We start from the raw sequence: 20,563 nt of genomic DNA, 5'->3' as shown, positions 1-20,563 counted from the left end.
GACAGCTCAACTGTTCTATTACAAACTCCAGGCAGCAACTTACTGCTGGTGGTTGTTTTGTTCAGTCACTCAGTCGGATCTGACTCTGTGACCCTCTGTGACCCCATGGACTGCAGCACACCAGTCTTCCCTGTCCTTCACCATACCCCAAAGTCTGCTCAAACTCATGTCCATTGAGCTGGTGATGCCACCCAACCATCTCATCCTCTGTCACCTCCCCCTTATCCTCCTGCCTTCAGTCTTTCCCAGCATCAGGGTTTTTTCCAATGAGTCAGCTCTTCACATCAGGTGGCCAAAGTATTGGAGCTTCAGCATCAGTCCTTCTAATAAATATTCAGGGTTGATTTCCTTTAGAATGGACCGGTTTGATCTTCTTGCAGTCCAAGGGACTCTCAAGAGTCTTCTCAAGCACCACAATTCAAGTTCAGTCACCATCAATTCTCTGGCACTCAGCATTCCTTATGGTCCAAAACTCACATCTGTACATGACTACTAGAAAAACCACAGCTTTGACTATATAGGTATTTGTCAGCAAAGTGATGTCTCTGCTATTTGATACACTGTCTAGGTTTGTCATAGCTTTCCTTCCAAAGAGCAAGCATCTTTTAATTTCATGGCTGCAGTCACTGTCCACAGTGGCCTTTCAGCCCAAGAAAATAAAATCTGTTACCATTTCCACTTTTTCCCCTTTGCTATAAATTACTATTAACATTCACTGCTGGTAAATGATTTTAAGTAGAACAACTACAAAGATAAGACCAGACACATAAATTTACTTCTTTGTGCTTCATTTTACCTTTTCGACCTCTTGGGATTTTAGGATTTAGAGAGGAGACAGACAGGTTCACACCAGGAACTCCTCTCCTGAGAGCTCCAGCCTCCATGGATTTTCCTTAACTCTCCAATCCTGGCATTGTCTCAGTGACAGCATCCTGGGCCTCTTGGCTGAGGGGTTGGTTATGAGCAAGCAGCACACGGCAGCAGTCACACTGTGGGACATTGGTAACCCCAGTTCTGTCTACTAAATGCTAGTCATGTCCCTGTGTCGCGGTCATTGTCGCAACCAAAAATGCCCGCAACAAGAACAACACCATTTTTAGACTGTAACTCATAATCTGTCACCTAAATACATGCCGTCTAATGTGCTTTCATATAAGCTACTATGGAATTTGTTTTCATGCATTTGGTTTATCTGCTGGGTGGGAGGAGGCATTTGTCTTGCTCTGTTGCTCATGTATTTTTATTTCCACAACCAGACTGCAAACACCTGAGCAGAGAAACCACACCTTCCCTTTCTTTCTTATTCTCAGAGCTCAAAAGACAGCAGGAAATGGGTACTCTGATAATATTTATCCAGAGATGGATTCTTTTCCTTATTGTTTCCTTTTTCCTTAGTTTAAGCCTTCCCTTTTAACTAAATATAGGCCATTTCAAAAACGAGTCCTAAGAAACTACGTACAGTACAGTGAGGTACCTTCTGAGACCCGTTCTTTCCCAGTCAGTGAAAAGGCTTCACCAGCCATTCCCACTCGCCACAATTCTATCTGTGACTGGAATTTAACTTTAAAATGCTTATTTTTCTACTGACCGGTTTCTCTGGGGTCTGACCCAATTTCGTTCAGCCCTGAACCTGTCCGCTGATGGACACGGCCGAATGGAGAGCTCCTGAGGACAAAACATTCCTTCAGCCGCTTCAGTGACCGTAGTCTCATAACGTCCTTCCTGGGCTTCAGTGCTCATCACCAAGAGACTCAATCATGGCTTTCCTGATTGTATTATGAAATATGCAGGCAGTCTTCCCAGGAGTTTAAACTTTAATACGCATTACTAAAATGATTTTATTGAGTTGCTTTCCCTTCTGGTATAATTATACACTTGATTTAGACCTAAGAGGTTCAGTTTGCTTAAAGGCTGGCATAGACAGAGGCATGTATTTACTGACCTCTAGGTTCTTTATTTTATACTATTTCTACACTAAAAACTAACTAGCCCCAAAAGGTCAAAGGAGGAAAGAAGACGTCGTGAAATTTTCTGACTCCCACTTGACATCCAATATGATATGCTGGTTAAAATGCCACGATTTCATAATGACAAATTTAACATAGTTAAATTGTAGTTGAATGAACACTCACAGTAAGGGCTGAAATGCCCTCTCTGCTGTTAGTTGTTGTCTGTTTTTTGGAATGTGGTTATTTTGGGTGATCAGGATTTCATCTGGAATAGTCTTTACCCTGGCTGCCCTCAGAGCGGCAGCACAGGCATCATCCAGGATCACAGGCCCAGCCCTCACCTCAGTCCTCCCGAATCAGAACCTGTATTTTAACAAGACACCCAGGGGATCTGTGCGGACATTAAAGTCTGAGGTGCAATGCTCTAACCCATGGAATAATAATAAAGTCTGCCGCTACGGTCAAATAAAGAACCGAGATTGTGAAGGAAGTCAAGCGTTTGAGAGGCAAAATCTGTTTCAGTCTTTGGGTACAAGATAAGTCATAATCATTTCAACAGTCCTTGGGTAGCAGTTTTGCTCAAGCTTCCCAACCAATATCATGGTAAATTCAGCTAATTCTTTTATATAATTTTGAACTCTGAAGACAAATTCTCCAATAAGATACACCCAATATATACATGAATTTTTAAAAAGCAATGGGATTGGAGCACGTGAGGAGGAGAGGAAGACTACACATAGATTATAATAACACAAGTAACACTGCTTCCTGCACAGAAACTTATGGAATTACGTGTTTCTAATGCAGAAGCCATTTTTTGCTCTGGGCCACTATTATCTGTGAAAAAATTACCACATAAGTATTCTAAGGAGAACTGAATCCAGAATTTCACTTTATTATTTATCTACCAGAGTTTACATGGTAACTTTGAAAAAAAAGAAAAAGAATTCAAAGGAAGTCACTTCAGGATCCAAAAATTAAATTTTAAAAGGCACTTAAATATGTGAACAGTGCCATGTAGTATAAAACAGGTTAAAAAAAAAAAAAAAAAGCCCTCTGCTTATGAGACATAACTGTTCATTTCCCGCCCTAGTCTAGACAAAGGACTGGAACCCCTACTCCCAAACAGAAGGATGGGCAATTCTCTGCAATTCTGGGCCTCTTTCCTAACTAGTTCCAGTAAAAACTTACTAAATATCTCCAAAAAGTCCAGAGGGGGAAAGGAGACGTTGTGTGAATTTTCTGCTTCCCACTTGACAACCATAATTATATGCTGGTTAAAATTCCATCAAGGGGCTTCCCTGGTGGTCCAGTGGTTAAGAATGTGCCTTGCGATGCAAGAGACACAGGTTTGATCTTGGCTCTGGGAAGATCCTGCATGCCACAGGGCAACTGAGGACCGGTGCCACAGCAACTGAGCCAGAGCTCTAGAGCCCACGAGCCACAGCAACTGAAGTCCACTCTCCTAGAGCTCGTGCTCCGCCACAAGAGAAGCCACGGCAAGAGCCCCGCACGCCACTGTGAAGCGTGACCTCTGACTGTTGCAACGAGAGAGAGCCCGCATGCAGCAACAAAGACCCACCAAAGCCAAGAAAATAATAAACAGATCTTTTAAAAAATTCCATCATGGAAAGAAAGAGAACCATGGGTGTCACGGTCATATCATAAGCCAAATGAACATAGGGTGCTGGGAGGTGAAATGTTAGCATCGACATCCATATTGCTTCCCCCCTCCCACATAGAGCCAGAGGGCTCAGAGAAGGACACATGAAATGAGAATCCGCATGTACAAAACAGGAGTGGCTTTACTGAGATTCCACAAAGCAAAAGCCTATTCTAACCCACAAAACTCCCACAGCTACAGCGGGGAGCTGGAATGCCCACCCTCGACACAACAGAAGACTTGAGCTACAGAAAGAGGCTCACACGGCATGGCCAATTAGTTTCCTCATCAAGACACTACTCCCTCACAGCTCTCACTCCAGAAAAAGGTCTGTTCCTGCAAACAGGGACTTTTCCTCACCTCTCTCATAGAATTTACAGGTTTAAATATAGCTTTTTTTTTTTTATTAGGTTTTGTTTGGGGTCCTACCTGAGAAGAAGAAACCAGGCTATGTTTTCAAAGGACTCCATACCATGCAGAGGTACAAAATAACCCAGGGAGGGGCGCTGACTAATACTGGGGCAATGTTAAAAGGTCGTTCATGTCAGAAGCACTAACAACCGATAAAGAGATCAGGCTGAACTCAGATTCATAGATGTTTAAAATCAATAACATGGTCCAGACTGCTCTCTGTACACATATGCTTAGCATTTGAGGGGGTTTTTTTGTTTGTTTTTTTAACATCATGAGGACAAGAGAAACTGCCATGTGTCTCAAAGGCTGTGAAAACAAGAGTCTCAATGCCTTCTGAATTCTGTTTTCTGTTCCTAGCTTCACTGCACCACCCACAGCTTCTTTGTACTAAACTAGCCTAGTTCTTCCTTTCAAATATCTGTAGCTCACTATTTTGTCCCTCATGTAAGATAAAGCATCCAGAAGGTAAAATAACATTAAAAATATAAAGCTGAAACAAGACACTACTGCAGGTACTTACTGATCCACCAGGACCTGAATTCCTTTCCCCTGGTAACCATATGAACAGCATTTAAAAATAAAGATTATAAATATGTTTAAATTCCTTCCCTGAAGGAGAAATAAAATTGTGTACTCTCTTCTTACTCTCAAACAGATGGCTGTATAAATAAACACAACTTCTATCTCCTCACCTATAATAACAATTTTTTTAATAACATCTAAATGTATTATTAATGCTTGGGAAATGACAGTGATCAATGTCGAGAGTGATGCTAGAAAGTTTAGAAGTTTAATGGTTTTATTCTAATAAAATACATCTAGATGCAAACCCCACCAAAGAATTCAGAAATATATAGGGCACCACTCAATATAGAATTGACTTCTGAAGCTCTTAAAATTTTCAGAGAATCATATATGGGTCAGTAACCACACAGAGCTCATGAAGAGAAACACAGGGAACAGTGAACCTCTGGGCAGAAAATGGAAGTATCTCTCAATGTAGATTTAACAGCTGGTCCATCTTTTGTAAAGAACTAAAATTTCTATGATAATAAATTTGACAGCAATCCATTAATAATAAAGTCCTGACTGCTTTCATGAGGACTGGTTCTGTAAACCTTTCCCATGACTGACAAAATTCAATAGTGAATCCTAACTGAGATATTCAAGGTGGATAGAGCAGAACAGTGGGATACTCACGCCCTGCTGTGTGACTGCCACCTGAAAACAAGCCCCAGTGCTTCCAGGAACATTTCGCTGTCAGCTTTGTATTTTTAGCAAGATCTCATTTAGCTGTGGAAAAAGCCACTGGAGCAAATTTGTATCAGTTGGGCCGAAGAGCAAGTCCACAGACGATACAATCGTTCCCAAACCTGCCAGGTGGTAACTACAATACTGAAGAATTCTTTCCTTTACTCTCCTTTTATACTCAAACCCAATTAACATGAAGAAACTGTCACATATGCTCAATAAACTAGCAAACTGGAGAAGGATCTTGGGTAAGATTTGATATAAGTTGATAGAAAAGAGAGATTGAGATTAAGGATTTCTAGCTGACCCTGACAATGATGATCAAGGCTACTGTGTGTGCTCAGTCGTGTCTGACTCTTTGTGACCCTATGGACTGTAGCCCACCAGGCTCCTCTGTCCATGGGATTCTCCAGGCAAGAATACTGGAGTGGCTTGCCATTTCCTCCTCCAGGGGATCTTCCTGACACAGGGATTGAACACATGTCTCTTGTGTCTCTGCATTAGTAGGCAGATCCTTTACCACTGAGCCATCTGGGATGATGGCTATTATTAAACTCTTATTAAATGAGATACTATTTTTAAAGTTTCATAAGTAGCTTCCCAATCTCTACAACGACCCCAAGAGGTACTATCATCATCCCAGTTTCACAGATGATTAAATTGAGGCACACAAGAGTTAAATAACGTGTCCAAGACCACACAGAGCATGCACAGGAGACGGGAATTATTTCAGGACTTTGACTATGAAGCCCAAACTCCTGACCACCAGGTTGTCTTCCTTACATGTCCCTTGGGACTTAGATCCTGAAAGAAATAAGGAAAGCACAGATCTGACCTGCAACACTTCTCTCATTCTTTCTTCTCCTGATACAAAAGAAAAGTACTTTTAGAACTGAGGAAAGCAACTGTTCTGTGCTTCAAGGTTTCCTGACCCTCCTTGCCACCTCATCACTTCCACCATGTAAATTTAACACGCTTTTGACTAATCTGGCTCTCAATCTTATCAAAAGTTGAGCCTCACATCAAAAGTCGAGGCTAAAAATCAAGGCTAAAGTAAGTCGAGGTTAAAGTATTAGGGTGTATGTGGATAGGGGCAGAAAGCAAAAGATTTATTAAGAAGGACAGACTGATGGGGAAGATGGGAAGGCTCAGGCATTAGACTCTGGCATGTAGAATCTTCCTCTTCCCATATATGTTGTGTTTCCTGAAGTGAAAGTGTTAGTTGCTCAATCCTGACTGACTCTTTACGACCCTATGGGCTGTAGCCTCTGTCCATTGGATTCTCCAGCCAAGGACACTGGAGTGGGTTGCCATTCCTCTCACCAGGGGATCTTCCTGAGGCAGGGATCGAACCCAAGTCTCCCACATTGCAGGCAGAGTCTTTACTATCTGAACCACCAGGGAAGTCCTGTGTTTCCTGAAGAGCATGTTAAAGGCATGGATATAAAGTGTTGATTGAACCATCTAAGAATCATCATATTGGTCAATGATAGATAAGCAGAGGCTCTAGAGCCTTAACTCGGCTTTCTAAAAAAGATCTATGAGAAAGTCATTTAGATTTAATAGCAGCATCAGGAAGAAATGTGAGGAGAATGCTACGCTGATGAAGCCAGGCCTGCCTCATCCAGTGGGATCTGCGTAACAGGGCATGACTCTTATACCCTCTCTCACTCCCCTCTAACTCAGAGGAGATCTGTGGTCTGGGGGCTGAGTGTCACTGAAAACAGCGTTGGGGAGTGAGAGAACACTTGCAGTGGGCATCAAGAGACTGAGTGGGGTCTCACCCTCCAACTGGCCAAATGAAATGAAGATGCGTCAACTGGTTAACACAACTGATTGCTGAAGGACCTCCCAGTTCTAAGAGTCGCTGGTTTTGCAAGAGGACCACAACATGATCAGTCTTTGCTTATAACAGACTGGAAGCAGAGTGGGTAAAATCTGAACGTTCACAACGACAAAAGCCACAGTTCAGCCTTCCGCTGAATATTTCAGACAGTTGCCTCCTATAAGCAAAAAACTGACATGAAAATCTAACTAGCCCAATTACCATGCTCAACCACCAGGCCATGTACAGAATCCAAATGAATATATCCTTAGATCATTCCTTAGCTCAGTGCATTTCTATTCCTCATTCCTACACTTTCCCCTAGGCTTTTCAGTATTTCTAAATTATTCATATTTATTAGGTGCCCACAGAAGACTCTTGAGAGTCCCTTGGACTGCAAGGAGATCCAACCAGTCCATTCTAAAGGAGATCAATCCTGGGTGTTCACTGGAAGGACTGATGCTAAAGCTGAAACTCCAGTACTTTGGCCACCTCATGCAAAAGACTCTGATGCTGGGAAAGGTTGGGGGTGGGAGGAGAAGGGGACGACAGAGAATGAGATGGCTGGATGGCATCCCCGACTCAATGGACATGAGTCTGAGTGAACTCCGGAAGTTGGTGATGGACAGGGAGGCCTGGCGTGCTGTGATTCATGGGGTCGCAGGGAGTCAGACACGACTGAGTGACTGAACTGAACTGAGAAGTCTATACTGGAACTTGCTTTAGTGAAATTATATGGGGTGGGGAGGGGGCTGCTGTCTTTCCCATATTAAAAAAAAATTAAAGCATACATTAAAAAGGAATGAAATTCTGATATATGGTACAACATAGATGAACCCTGAAAACACATTGGGTAAAATAAACTAAACACAAAAGGACAAATACTTTATGATTCCATTTGATATGATATGACATACCAAGAAAAGGCAAATTCATAGACACGGATGTAGACTAGAGATTACCAAAGACTGGAGATGGGGAATGGGGAGTTATCACTTAATGGACACAGAATATCTATTAGGGATGATGAAAAGTTCTGCACTTGGACAGCAACGATGATAGCAAAACACTGGGAACGTACTTAGGCTAATAAATTACATACCTAAAAATGGTTAAAATGGAAAATTTTGTGTTACATATATTTTTTACCACAATTTTTAAAATGGAAAAAATCAAAGCATATACTGTGTGTTTCACAATTGCCCAAAATGAAAAAATTTAAAAATGTCTCCTTGAAATATTTTAAGGAGTAGATTGTAAGTTTTCTGAGGACAGGGACTAGCTCTGTCTTTCATAGCAGTTACACTGTTACTCAGCAGACTCTCATGTTTGTTTAATAAATAAATGATTAAAAGACATAAATAGAGGACAGATTCTCCTAAGTAGGAAAATATAAAAAGCATCAAATTTACTTATTCATGAGAAAGTATAATGGGGCATATTCCTGAGAAAAATGCCAAAGCTATGATCCCTAAGCTCCTTCAGGAAAGGGAATATATCTATTTCACCTTCACTTCCTTCACAGCACGTCTTACGATGTCTTACAGGGTAAATGGCTGATAAATGTTTGCAGAATGAGGAATAAAAAAAAAACTGATAGTAAAATCAATGTCTTATTAACTGCTCTACTACTCTCCTTTTTAAAAAATCACTTACTTTTTGCAAACGTACAACTCCTGCCACAGGACGAAAAAAATAAACCTCATAGCTTACAAAAAGTGAAGGTAAAATATAAATAACTAGAAGACACCACCCTCAGGAAAAGAAACAGCAAACACAAGGCACATCATGTTCTGAGTAGAAAAAAAAGTTGTTTTGTTTTTTAAAGGAACAACTAAAGTATAGAAAAGATAGCTTGTATAGTTCATCTCTATTTCTTAGGAAAAACTAAATGGTCAAAATAACAGAAAATTTTAGCTCTCTTTGGAAGAAAATCCAAATATTCCTTGCCAAAAATTAATGTCCAACTTTTACAATAAATAGCTGAGTGAATACAGAAGAAAATTTAAGGTTCCCCCTTAAAAATATTCTAGTGAACCCAAACATCATCATTAATTGTCTCAACTAGCCTATCAAGTAATCAAGTGTTCTTTCTTAGAAATACTTAAGTTACAAAATTATATGCAACTGGCTTATGACCAACATGCCATACCAAGTTACTGATGATTTTCTCAACTAATATTCACTGTCATCATCATTTACATTTTACATGAAGTACTCAGTTAAAGTATACAGAAGGAGAATATTTTTAAAGCCAAAAAATCCAAATGCTGACATCCTTAACATCCAGTACCTATACAACAGTTGGAACCTTATAAAATCACCAGAACCATGCAATGTAGTAGTCTCACTCTGAACAATATTAAAACACGTCTTTCAACTTCAACCACCCCCACCCCTAAGACAAGGCGCCCATTAACAAACGGAAATAGGAATTCGACCTCTGCAGAGATCAAGGTTTATTACATTGCTCTCTCTCAGCTGTTATCTTCTCCCCGAGCAGGTAGGCATCATTTTGGAGGCGCCTCTCTGCTGCCCTGGACCTTCATGCCTGCAGGAGTTCTCCATTAGCATCCAAAATGCTAATAGTCCACTCTTCGAGTCAGCACTTCAAGCAGAACTGCACGAAGGATGACCACTTCTGAACATGAAAGCACAACCACTCCAGGTGGAAAGATGCAAAATACCAGCACACTGACCTCTGCCAGGCAGCAAACACTGAGAGCAGGTGCATTCCGCGCTCCAGAAGGGAGCGGGGAGGAGCAGGGAGGAAGCCCCAGATCCCTAGTATATTAGAGATGTTTACTGCACTCAGAGCCATTCCAGCCAATTCATGGACATCAGTTTATTCGAATGAGAAAAGTGGTCTCCCGTCCTTCACCGGCTCGACTCAGAGGGCATTCAGCCAAGCATAGCCGGGCAAAACACTCCGTAAGATCTCTTTAAGCTATAATAAATAAGATGAGTTTCAGAAGAAATAACATTCAGCTCCGGCAAAGAAGCACAGTCGCAAACCTTTTCCTCATCTTATCGTTGCTTCTGGTGTTTACAAAGTACAAGCAGTAGCCTCGGAAACCTCAAGAGACTCTGCCGTCGGTAACCTTCTGTCAGATCTTTAGTTTAAATAGCCCCTTGCTCAATCTGTGATGGGTTTTGGCAGTTAAATAGAAGGGGGTGAGTAAAATGACATGCACAAAATGAATCCTTTTCAAGTTGTAAATGAGTGAGTCAGGATTCAGACTTGCTGAGATGCTCCAAATTAAACCCCCTGCTCTAATTTTAAGCATGCTCCGTCTTACCGTTTTGCTGTTTCTCTCAGGCTCGAATCACCTGGAACTCTTTAGCATGTCTCCAGCAATGTGCTTGCACCAGGCCAGGCTCATACAGCAACTGAATTCACATCTTTCTGCACTAGCAAGCTGAAATGGTACGGCTGTACTACAACCAAGAAAGGGGGAAGCAAAAACAGGGGAAAGAAAAAAAAAAAAAAAACACCCAGAAATACCTAGAGAAGCTAATCTCCATGGAATAAGACCAAAAATGGTTCAGAGGAACACAAAGGACATGCTCACATTCAGGATCAATAGCTTTAACACTTTAATTTTTTTCCCCAAAAGAATCTCTTTTTTTTTTTTTTCCTCTAAACACGATGGACTTGCCTGTAGAGTTCCCAGGAAGACAGAGTAACCCGGGCTCTGCAGCAGCATTGCAGCCAAAGTAACCATGCATATTCTGTCCAGGCAATTCACAACACACTGTCTCTTCAGAAAGATATTGATTTGCAATGCAGGGCTGCCTCAAAAGAATACAGAATGGGAGCCAAACAGATAATGGTGATTGCATAGGAGGAAAAACATTTAATCAAGGGGATGTACCTCATCATGCTCGATTCAATTTTTTAAAAGCACTGGGGCAAGCCAGTAAGTGTCTTGAGCGACAAACCCATTAAACAGTAATCTGAGGTCCTAGAGAAGGCCAAGTTTAGGCTGCCATCATTTGCATTCGTGCTGCAAAAGCCACTAAAACGTTTAATGTATCTATGTGCATAGATTTCTCATATGCAAATGGGGCATGATGAGAACTCTAAAATAATCATGCACCAAATACGAGAGGTTAAAAAAAAAATGCACAGGTGTAGCATTTACGGAACCAAAGTGATAAAATACATAGTAATGAGCCTGCAGAATTCTTGATGGAAGTTACAGCTCACATGACCCTCAAAAGTAAAATATCAACACAAACCAGATCTCACAATCCTTAGGCTAATTGTGTCAAGTCATGCCACAGGGTGCTAGGTGGCCAGCAAAGATCCCAAACTGCCACTCTCATAGCGACCCCTACAGGAGAGAGACTGATCTACAACTCACCCTTGTTTAAAGTTACCTCCTATCCTCAGAAGACAGAACTGCAAAAGGGCAAAAAAGTAGATTAGGACACAACCAAGAAATACATTAGGCAACAAATCAAGAGAGTCGGGCATGACATCTGACCTCACAGATATTCACTTAATTAAGAAATCAAAGGACATGAAGAGGTAACAACAATGTCAAATATTTCTATAGCTCCCAGGACTAGTGTACACTCATCAGTAACCTCAGGGAGAGAGTAGCATTGAAATATATGCAATGCCATGTGCAGACTAGATGGCTGATGGGAAGTTGCTGTACAGCACAGGGAGCCAGGCCCTGTGCTCTGTGACGACCTAGAGGGGTGGGGTGGGGGAGGCTCAAGGGGGAGGGGACACACGTATACTTGTGGATGATTCATGCTGCAAGGCAGAAACCAGCACAACATTGCAAAGTAATTATCCTCCAATCAAAAATAAATTAAGAAAAAGAAGTCCCAGGGAAAAGTGCTTTCCCTTTACATCCTAACTGGTTTCAAGGAATCATCTCCCACAGCCTCTCTTTGCAAACAGTCCTCATCTTCATCCTTCTCATTGACAATGGGAAGACACTGAACTTTTTTTCTGCAACACCAAAGCTCATCCAAAAATCTTACGAAAAGTTCTTCAAACACAAATAGTATGTACTTTGCTCTTCACAAAAGCCAGGAAAGAAAGTTATCTCCTTAATATCGGAAAACTATCGAGTTATATGAACTTGTGCTTCTGTGCAGCAGACTTCATTTCAACAAGTCTCTCAAGAATCTGGAGCTGTGTTTGTGACTGCTCAAGCTCCAGCCCACAAAGACTCTCCTTTTTCAGAACCAACAACATTTACTTGAATCATTTAAGCCTTTGAATCATTAACCATACGCCGCCTCATAAAACTCTCCTATAGTACTGGTGTTTTCCCCCGTGAGGGCCACTGAGGAACAAATTCACATCAATTTCATCTTTCTTATTTTTCACTCCTCCATAGCACATTAACACACTGCTACACATCTAGCAAATATTAAATTAAAAATTTTAAGAATTAGTGAATTTCCCAACTCCATATTTTAAGGTTTAGATAATCTCCCCTCCCCTATGACTCAATGTTCCCTGACAAAAATCCACGTCAGAAGTGTTAGCTTTAGTTTCTTCATTTAAGTAGTGCCTATATGATTTTTCTTTCTAGAGAGTTGGTAGAGGGCATGTACAGTGTTTGTGTTCACTAAACTGCTGCTGCTAAGTCACTTCAGTCGTGTCCGACTCTGTGTGACCCCATAGTCGGCAGCCTACCAGGCTCCCCCGTCCCTGGGATTCTCCAGGCAAGAACAATGGAGTGGGTTGCCATTTCCTTCTCCAGTTCACTAAACTATTCTGTATAAAACCCAAGAAACTGAACACAATAATCTTCTGCTTTATTCTTTCATTTATTCATTCAACGAATAGGTTACAGATGCACCCAGCGATGAGCAGCCAGGTTCTCTGCAATCACAGACTCCTTCTCCTGACTTAGGTGGGCCCTCAGGTAGCTCCTGCTCACAGCCCTCTTTGGGCTCCCCTCTTGCGTTGGTGCCCCCTCACCCCAACACACTGCACTGCTCTTGCTTCACTATCTAAATTATTTATTTGTTTGTCTTCCTCCCCCACTAGAACACAAACTACTCAAGAGCCTGGAATTCTACTCGTTGGCTCTCCTGTGTTTCCCTAGCCCCTAAAACAGCCTTCGCACTTGTTATGTCAATCAATGTTAGGAGGATCTGCTGAGGACAGTAGTACAAATCAACTCTGTGGACTCCTGTAGAGTGGAAATGGATGGGAAAGCTTGAGAGATGTGGGAGAAAGAACAGTGTCACCAAATATATACAGGTAAACAAGAAGCTTGGCCATGAAACAAAAGTAAGGAGAGAGGCTAAAGGTGAAACTGTGGAAAATTAATCATTATGCTCATGTTTAACAGGAAGGATTTGCTATCTACTGCTATGAAGAACATCTTTATTAGGGGACACTGAGGTGTAAATATCAAACCACACCACAGAAGAGCACCAGTAGAGATTAAGATAAAGCGTCTGTCTTCAAAGAGAAGAGACAAAAGTCTTTTGTAAAAACAGCATCTCAGTGGACATAGAGGAAAAGATGGGAAAGAAACCAACAACAATACTAGGTACTAACATCTGCTTTGGTCATATTTACAAGTAAACAAAACTTGATCTCTTGAAATATGAAGAAAAAATTTAAGAAAAAATTTTTTAATTCTAAAACGTACTATGCAGTTCTATAACATTTTAAATATTGCATAATAAACCAAAACTAACCTTCAATTGATGATGGGGTCAATTATGAAGCAGTGACAGCCAGCAGGCTTTTACAGCAAGTACTCAGGGCCACTGTCTCCTGATCTCAACCATCGATACCTGTGAGCCCCTCTGCTTCACTGAGACGGCTCACCCTTTCTTTGCCATTAAGCTTTCCTTCTCACAGCTGTAACTGCGCCACTTCCTTTCACCTCACCACACCCTTCTCAGTCTTGCCACAGATTCTTCAACCATCCCTGTGCTGGGCAGCTTAGATAAACAGGCTTACGAGAACACCGGGTGAACAGAGGTCTAAGCCAAAGGGTATGTTCAGAGCAGAACTAGGAACTTTCTCCTAAGTGGAGAAATATTAGCTCAGGCATCCACCGACCACAGGCTTTGCCATACAGGCTTTGTGGTATTTCTCATCTCTGCAGAAACTCTTGCTTCACATCAACCTATGTGGAGCTGTCTCAGACACATAAGGCTGCCAGATGTCTGACCTTCACACAAGTAGGGCCATTCAGGCAGACGGGACCAAAGAAGAGCAAACCTGGAGAAAACAAGTGCCCGAAAACATGAAGCTGAAACTCCAATACTTTGGCCACCTGATGCGAAGAGCTGACTCACTGGAAAAGATGCTGGGAAAAACTGAGGGCAGGAGGAGAAGGGGATGACAGAGGATGACATGGTTGGATGGCACCACCGACTCGATGGACATGGGTTTGAGTAGACTCCAGGAGTTGGTGATGGACAGAAAGGCCTGGTGTGCTGCGGTTCATGGAACACAATTGAGCAACTGAACTGAACCCTTAACTTTTTAATAAGCCCTAAAAACTTTATGACTAATACTTCTCCTCTGGTGTCAGTCATTACCTAATTCCCATTATTCATTGAAATGTTATTTACTTAAAATACTTTCTCAAATGATGTAACTGACAAGGCATTAACCTCCAATATATACAAACAGGAGGCTTCTCTGGTGGCTCAGAGGGGAAAGAATCCGCCTGCAAAGCAGGAGACCCAGGTTCGATCCCCAGGTTGGGAAGATCCCCTAGAGAAGGGAATAGCAACCCACTCCAGTATTCTTGCCTGGAGAATCCTATGGACAGAGAAGCCTGGCAGGCTAGTCCATAGAGTCGCAAAGAGTCAGACACAACTGAGTGACTAACACCCACATACAAATAGTTCATGCAAGTCAATATCAAAAAACAAATAAATGCCCCAGTCAAAAAATGGGCAGAAGATCTAAACAGACATTCCTCCAAAGGAGACATACAGATGGCCAAAAGGCACATGCAAAGATGCCTAACATCTCTAGTTATTAAGGAAATGCAAATCGAAACTATAATGACGTATCACCTCACACTGGTCAGAGTGGCCACCATCAAAGTCTACAAATAATAAATGCTGGAGAGGATGTGGAGAAAACGGAACCCTACTACACTGTTGGTGGGAATGTAAATTGGTACAGCCACTATGGAAAAGTATGAAAGTTCCTTAAAAAACTAAAAGTAGAGCTACCATATGATCCTACCATCTAACTCCTGGGCATATATCTGAAGAAAACTGTCATCTGAACAGATACACACATCCCAATGTTCACAGCAGCACTATTGACAATAGCCAAGACATACAAGCAACCCAAATCTCCATCAACAGATGAACAGATAGAGAAGATGTGGTATATTTATAAATGGAATACTACTCGGCCATAAAAAAGAGTGAAATGTCGTTTGCAGCAACACAGATGGACTTTGAGATTATCACACTCAGTGAAGCAAGCCAGACAAAGGCAAATATCATAGGATGTCACTTACATGTGTAATAAGGAGAAAACTGACCCAGGTGAATTTATATACAGAACAGACACAGAGCCACGACATAGAAAGCAAGCTTATGGTCAGCAAAAGGGAGTGGGGGAGGGATACACTGGGAGTTTGGAATCAACATATATACACCGTGACATATCAAATAGATAAGCAACAAGGACCTACTGTATGTCACAGGGAACTACACTCACTGTTTCGTAATAACCTATAAGGGAAAAGAATCTGAAAAAAATTGATACATATGTTTGCATAACTGAACCACTTTGCTGTACACCTGAAATAAGCACAACATTGTAAATCAACTATACGTCAATTTAAAAAAAAATCTCAAAATACTGTGAAATTCTGGAGGAGTTTGAATTGAAGGTTTAAAAGCCATTTCTTAACCACATACCAAAAGCATCGACATGTCATTCATGGCATTTCATAGTAACTCTGCGATTTTCTCCTTGAGTGATGGTTGCTCAGTCATGCTTGACTCTTTGCAACCCATGGACTGTAGCCTGCCAGGCTCCTCTGTCCATGGAATTCTCTTCTTAATATTACACAATTTTGAATGTTTTCTAAATTCTGGAGGGAGAAAAATGAACCAACTTTACCAGGAAATTTGGATAATTCCATCAACCAATACATTTGTTCCTGAAAAACACTGCATTCCGTTAAACTGCACCTTGAAAACAACGTTATTTATTGGGAAAATAAGACTGAAAACAGACTATTCAAAACCCACACACCTAGAGCACTAATAAAAAATAAATAAATAAACCCCTGGAGAAGGAAATGGCAACCCGCTCTAGTATTCTTGCCTGGAAAATTCCACAGACAGAGGAGCCCAGAGGATTATGGTCCAGGGGGTCACAAAGAGCGGGACCAACTAAGCATGAGCATGGCTCCTCATGGAAGATATACTATTTTCCTGAAAACCAAAGCTATCAACCATCAGAGGATAATTTACTAAGGCTCTATAAATGGTCACATGACATTCTTTACCATCACAATCTTTTTCGGGGAAATTGCTTGAATATTTTCCTAAGGACATTTCTGCATAACTGAAAATTTAGAGCTGATTGTAAAAATGTCTAGTCTAGGCTCTGTTTATGTGATTAGCTAGGATGCAGATCACTCTAACAGTGTAACAGAAACAACCTTTCCTTTTTTCTCAATTCATTTACTTTTCTAATTGTTTGTTGCCAACACATGTAAATTTATAATTGATTTACATGTAATTTGACTTTGATAAATTCACTTATTGATTTTAATAATTTATAAAACACTTATTTGACCAAGTAAAAGAAAAACTCAATATGCCCACACAGGCCACATCCTCCTCCTCTCTGAATCCCCTACAGTGCTGATATTAGGTCCTGAATATAACAGATGCACTATCAGTGTTTCCTGGCTAGAGATAAATCCTGTGCTGGTCTCTGTGAACTGCAGAAAACAAGTCCAGGTGAAAACGATTCAGTTATGAACTTCATTCTAGGTTGAAAAAGTCCAAAAATAAAGCTAGAGCAGCAGAGCTTTAGGTTACATTTGCTAAACAGCAGCATGGAAGGTAGAGTCAGGAATCTAAAAACAAAAACAGGCTACAATAATTAAGACAGGCTGTATTTTCATCTGTATTTCAAAACCCTGAAGTCTGATCACAGTTCTGCTTCTATGCAAGGTTTTAGCCGAATCCTTTTTAGGGAATAATTTTCCTCCTTGCTGTATATGGTGCATTCCTGGTGCGTGTCCTCAATTACCCCAGGTAACAACCTGTTTGCATCTCAGTCTTTGCTTCTCCTTTTCTAATCCCTGTCACATAAGACTTGTATTTGCACTAAAACATATATGGTTTTACATAAATATACGCACACATCTATGAACTTGACAATTACTCAGGTGATCTATAAAATGCACGGGCACTCCCGTGGCCCAATAGAATGTTTTCTATTAACACCCGAGCAGAAACACAACAGGACTGTTGACGTGGTGTGAGATTAAGCAGAGGAATCCAGATGCAGAAGAGATTTTGTTATAACCACATTCACAAAGGAAGAGTATCAGAGAGTTCCAAAAATGTTGAACGAATATGATCTGAGAAACGTGAATTAAATCACAAGACTGCAGTGGCTGACACAAAATCCTCAGGTAGCTAGCAGCAAGAAGAAAGGCAAAAGCATTGGAAAAAGAAAAGACACCCTTCCTGGTGTCAAGATTCCAGTAAGGACAGAGGCTATAAATCCATGACTATCAAAAGCTTCTTAAGGAACTAAATCTTCCGCCTTTTTCTCTCTCTTTTTAACTTCTCTAAGTTTTCAAGTTAACTATGAAGAGAGGAGAACAAATTTTCTAGTTCAAGGTTAAAAGTCAGCTTTCTTGCTTTTAGGGACTTTATCCAGCTTTCTAAAATTTCACTTGGTTAGAAAATCAGAAAAATCCAAAAATGAAAAAAACTTTATCTTTAAAGAGCTTGCCAAACAGACTTACAGAAATAATTTTAAATTAAATTATATTTGGCATTCTTAAATCTAGAAATAACCCTAACTCGGGAACTCATATGTACTTTCAAATATTAAAACAGCATATTCATTAAGTAATCTTTCCTTTGTCTCATCTACACACTTAAGAAATAAAATACGATGCTAGACCATGGGAAAAAATGGAAAACAATGCTGTACCTTCAACAATAAACATTCATGATAATATAAAGATGACTAACTAAAGAAACTCACAACTGAAATGAAAACATGTTCTCCTAGGTAATCTAATTAACTGCTGTGGAAAATGTCTTAGGATTGATATTTGCCTTTTCAAGCTGCTGCTGCTAAGTCACTTCAGTCATGTCTGACTCTGTGTGACCCCATAGATGGAAGCCCACCAGGCTCCCCCATCCCTGGGATTCTCCAGGCAAGAACACTGGAGTGGGTTGCCATTTCCTTCTCCAATGTGTGAAAGTGAAAGTGAAGTCGCTCAGTCGTGTCCAACTAGTAGTGACCCATGGACTGCAGACCACCAGGCTCCTCTGTCCATGAGATTACTGGAGTGGCTTGCCATTGCCTTCTCCGCCTTTTCAAGCTACTACTGATATAATTTAGATCATTCTGAAACCACGTGGACGTCATCCTCAAAGAAGAGAAAGCAAATCAAAGTGATCATTTATCTAAGAAGGAATCACCATGTTACTATCATATTACCACTCCAATCTCACTGGTGCAACAGAGAACGTTTGCTGCAAATGTGTGCAAGGAGCAAGGATATTAACAACTCTGAAATGCTTTAACTTCCCCTTAAAATAGTTACTTTCCAGGAGGTACAGTGCTAAAGAATCTGCCTGCCCCTGCAGGAGATGCAAGAGAATCATGTTTGCTCTCTGGTCACTGAAATAGGTTCCTGTTTCCAAGAAGAAGTAGAACCAGTAGTTCTGAATGGCCAGCACTTCTTTTCCCTTTGAGTGGAATGGATCCTCCCTGATTCCACCCACCACAGTCTTGGGAGCGCTGCACCCTGTCTAGTAGCAGACAAGAGATCCAACTTGGGCCAGTCATTCTCTGGGACTTTTCCAACCAAAACTGAGTTGCACCTCACCTCTGCACCGCTGAGGGCAGCAAAGCAGAGAAAACATCAGCTTACAAGCAGCCAATGTCAGTGTTTCCAGCCCGGTAAGAGAATCCGGTCGGGGATGCTGAACTACCAAGAACTAAGAGTAAAGATGAGGGCAGGAGAGAGCACAGATAACGTGGAACCCGTGATCCTAGCCCTTGAAGACCAACCACCTGATGGTCTGACTTTCTAAAGCCTGGCTGTCAAGTCCTTGCTTCTACTCTTTCACACTACCTTCCCAATAGAGAAGACAATGGCACCCCACTCCAGTACTCTTGCCTGGAAAATCCCATGGACGGAGAAGCCTGGTAGGCTGCAGTCCGTGGGGTCACGAAGAGTCGGACACGACTAAGCGACCTCACTTTCACTTTTCACTTTCACACATTGGAGAAGGAAATGGCAACCCACTCCGTTGTTCTTGCCTGGAGAATCCCAGGGATGGGGGAGCCTGGTGGGCTGCCGTCTATGGGGTAACACAGAGTCGGACACGACTGGAGCGACTTAGCAGCAGCAGCAGCACCTTCCCAATAAATCTCATTGTTTTCTTTAGTGACTTCAAGTTCATTGTCAGTTCTTTGTAACCCAGAGTGCTACTGTCACTTCACATGGAAATACACGTAGAAGGAGGCAGAGCTACTGGGAAGCACTAAGGTCAGAGCTAGAGCTAAGTAACAAGAGATGTGTTGCTTCAAACTCTGGGAAAAGAGGATTTAAGGCTGACGTTGACTTTAAGGCAGATGTTGATGGCAGGAAAGGAGGGTTTAACAGCAGGCAAAGGTTTCAGCTATCTCATAAATCTACCATATATAATATTTCTATACACTGTTACTAAATTATCATATATATTAAAATTATTTATTCTTATAATTTACAGGGGAATTATATAACTACCATAAGTCATCGAGCACGACCTATTACTCAGTTATCTGTACCACCTGACCTGCCTCTTGAGAAACCTGTATGCAGGTCAGGAAGCAACAGTTAGAACTGGACATGGAACAACAGACTGGTTCCAAATAGGAAAAGGAGTACGTCAAGGCTGTATAATGTCACCCTGCTTATTTAACTTATATGCAGAGTACATCATGAGGAACACTGGGCTGGAAGAAGCACAAGCTGGAATCAAGATTGCCGGGAAAAGTATCAATAACCTCAGATATGCAGATGACACCACCCTGATGGCAGAAAGTGAAGAGGAAGTAAAAAGCCTCTTGATGAAAGTGAAAGAGGAGAGTGAAAAGGTTGGCTTGAAGCTCAACATGCAGAAAACTAAGATCATGGCATCTGGTCCCATCACTTCATGGGAAATAGATGGGGAAACAGTGGAAACAGTGTCAGACTTTATTTTTTTGGGCTCCAAATCACTGCAGATGCTGAATGC

General features: G+C 41.3%; 1 protein-coding gene across 6 annotated transcripts in view; it reads right to left on the bottom strand.

Moving 5' to 3' along the window:
• The window catches only part of CDK14 (cyclin dependent kinase 14), a 683,048-nt gene that overhangs the window by 540,187 nt on the left and 122,298 nt on the right, over positions 1-20,563 (bottom strand). The window contains exon 1 of one of the 6 annotated variants that reach the window (XM_055420394.2): positions 13,787-14,327. The exons of 4 other annotated variants lie outside the window; for them this stretch is intronic. The gene's annotated coding sequence lies outside the window, so the exon portion shown is untranslated. Of the gene's footprint in view, positions 1-10,401; positions 10,613-13,786; positions 14,328-20,563 lie in introns of those variants that run through there. One more of the 6 variants, XM_055420395.2, reaches the window with a different exon arrangement.

This window comes from Moschus berezovskii, chromosome 3 (genome assembly GCF_049115385.1).
Source record: "Moschus berezovskii isolate FMDL1 chromosome 3, NW_MosBer_1.0, whole genome shotgun sequence".
Classification (NCBI taxonomy): Eukaryota; Metazoa; Chordata; class Mammalia; order Artiodactyla; family Moschidae; genus Moschus; species Moschus berezovskii.
This window is presented reverse-complemented; position numbering and strand designations above follow the sequence as displayed.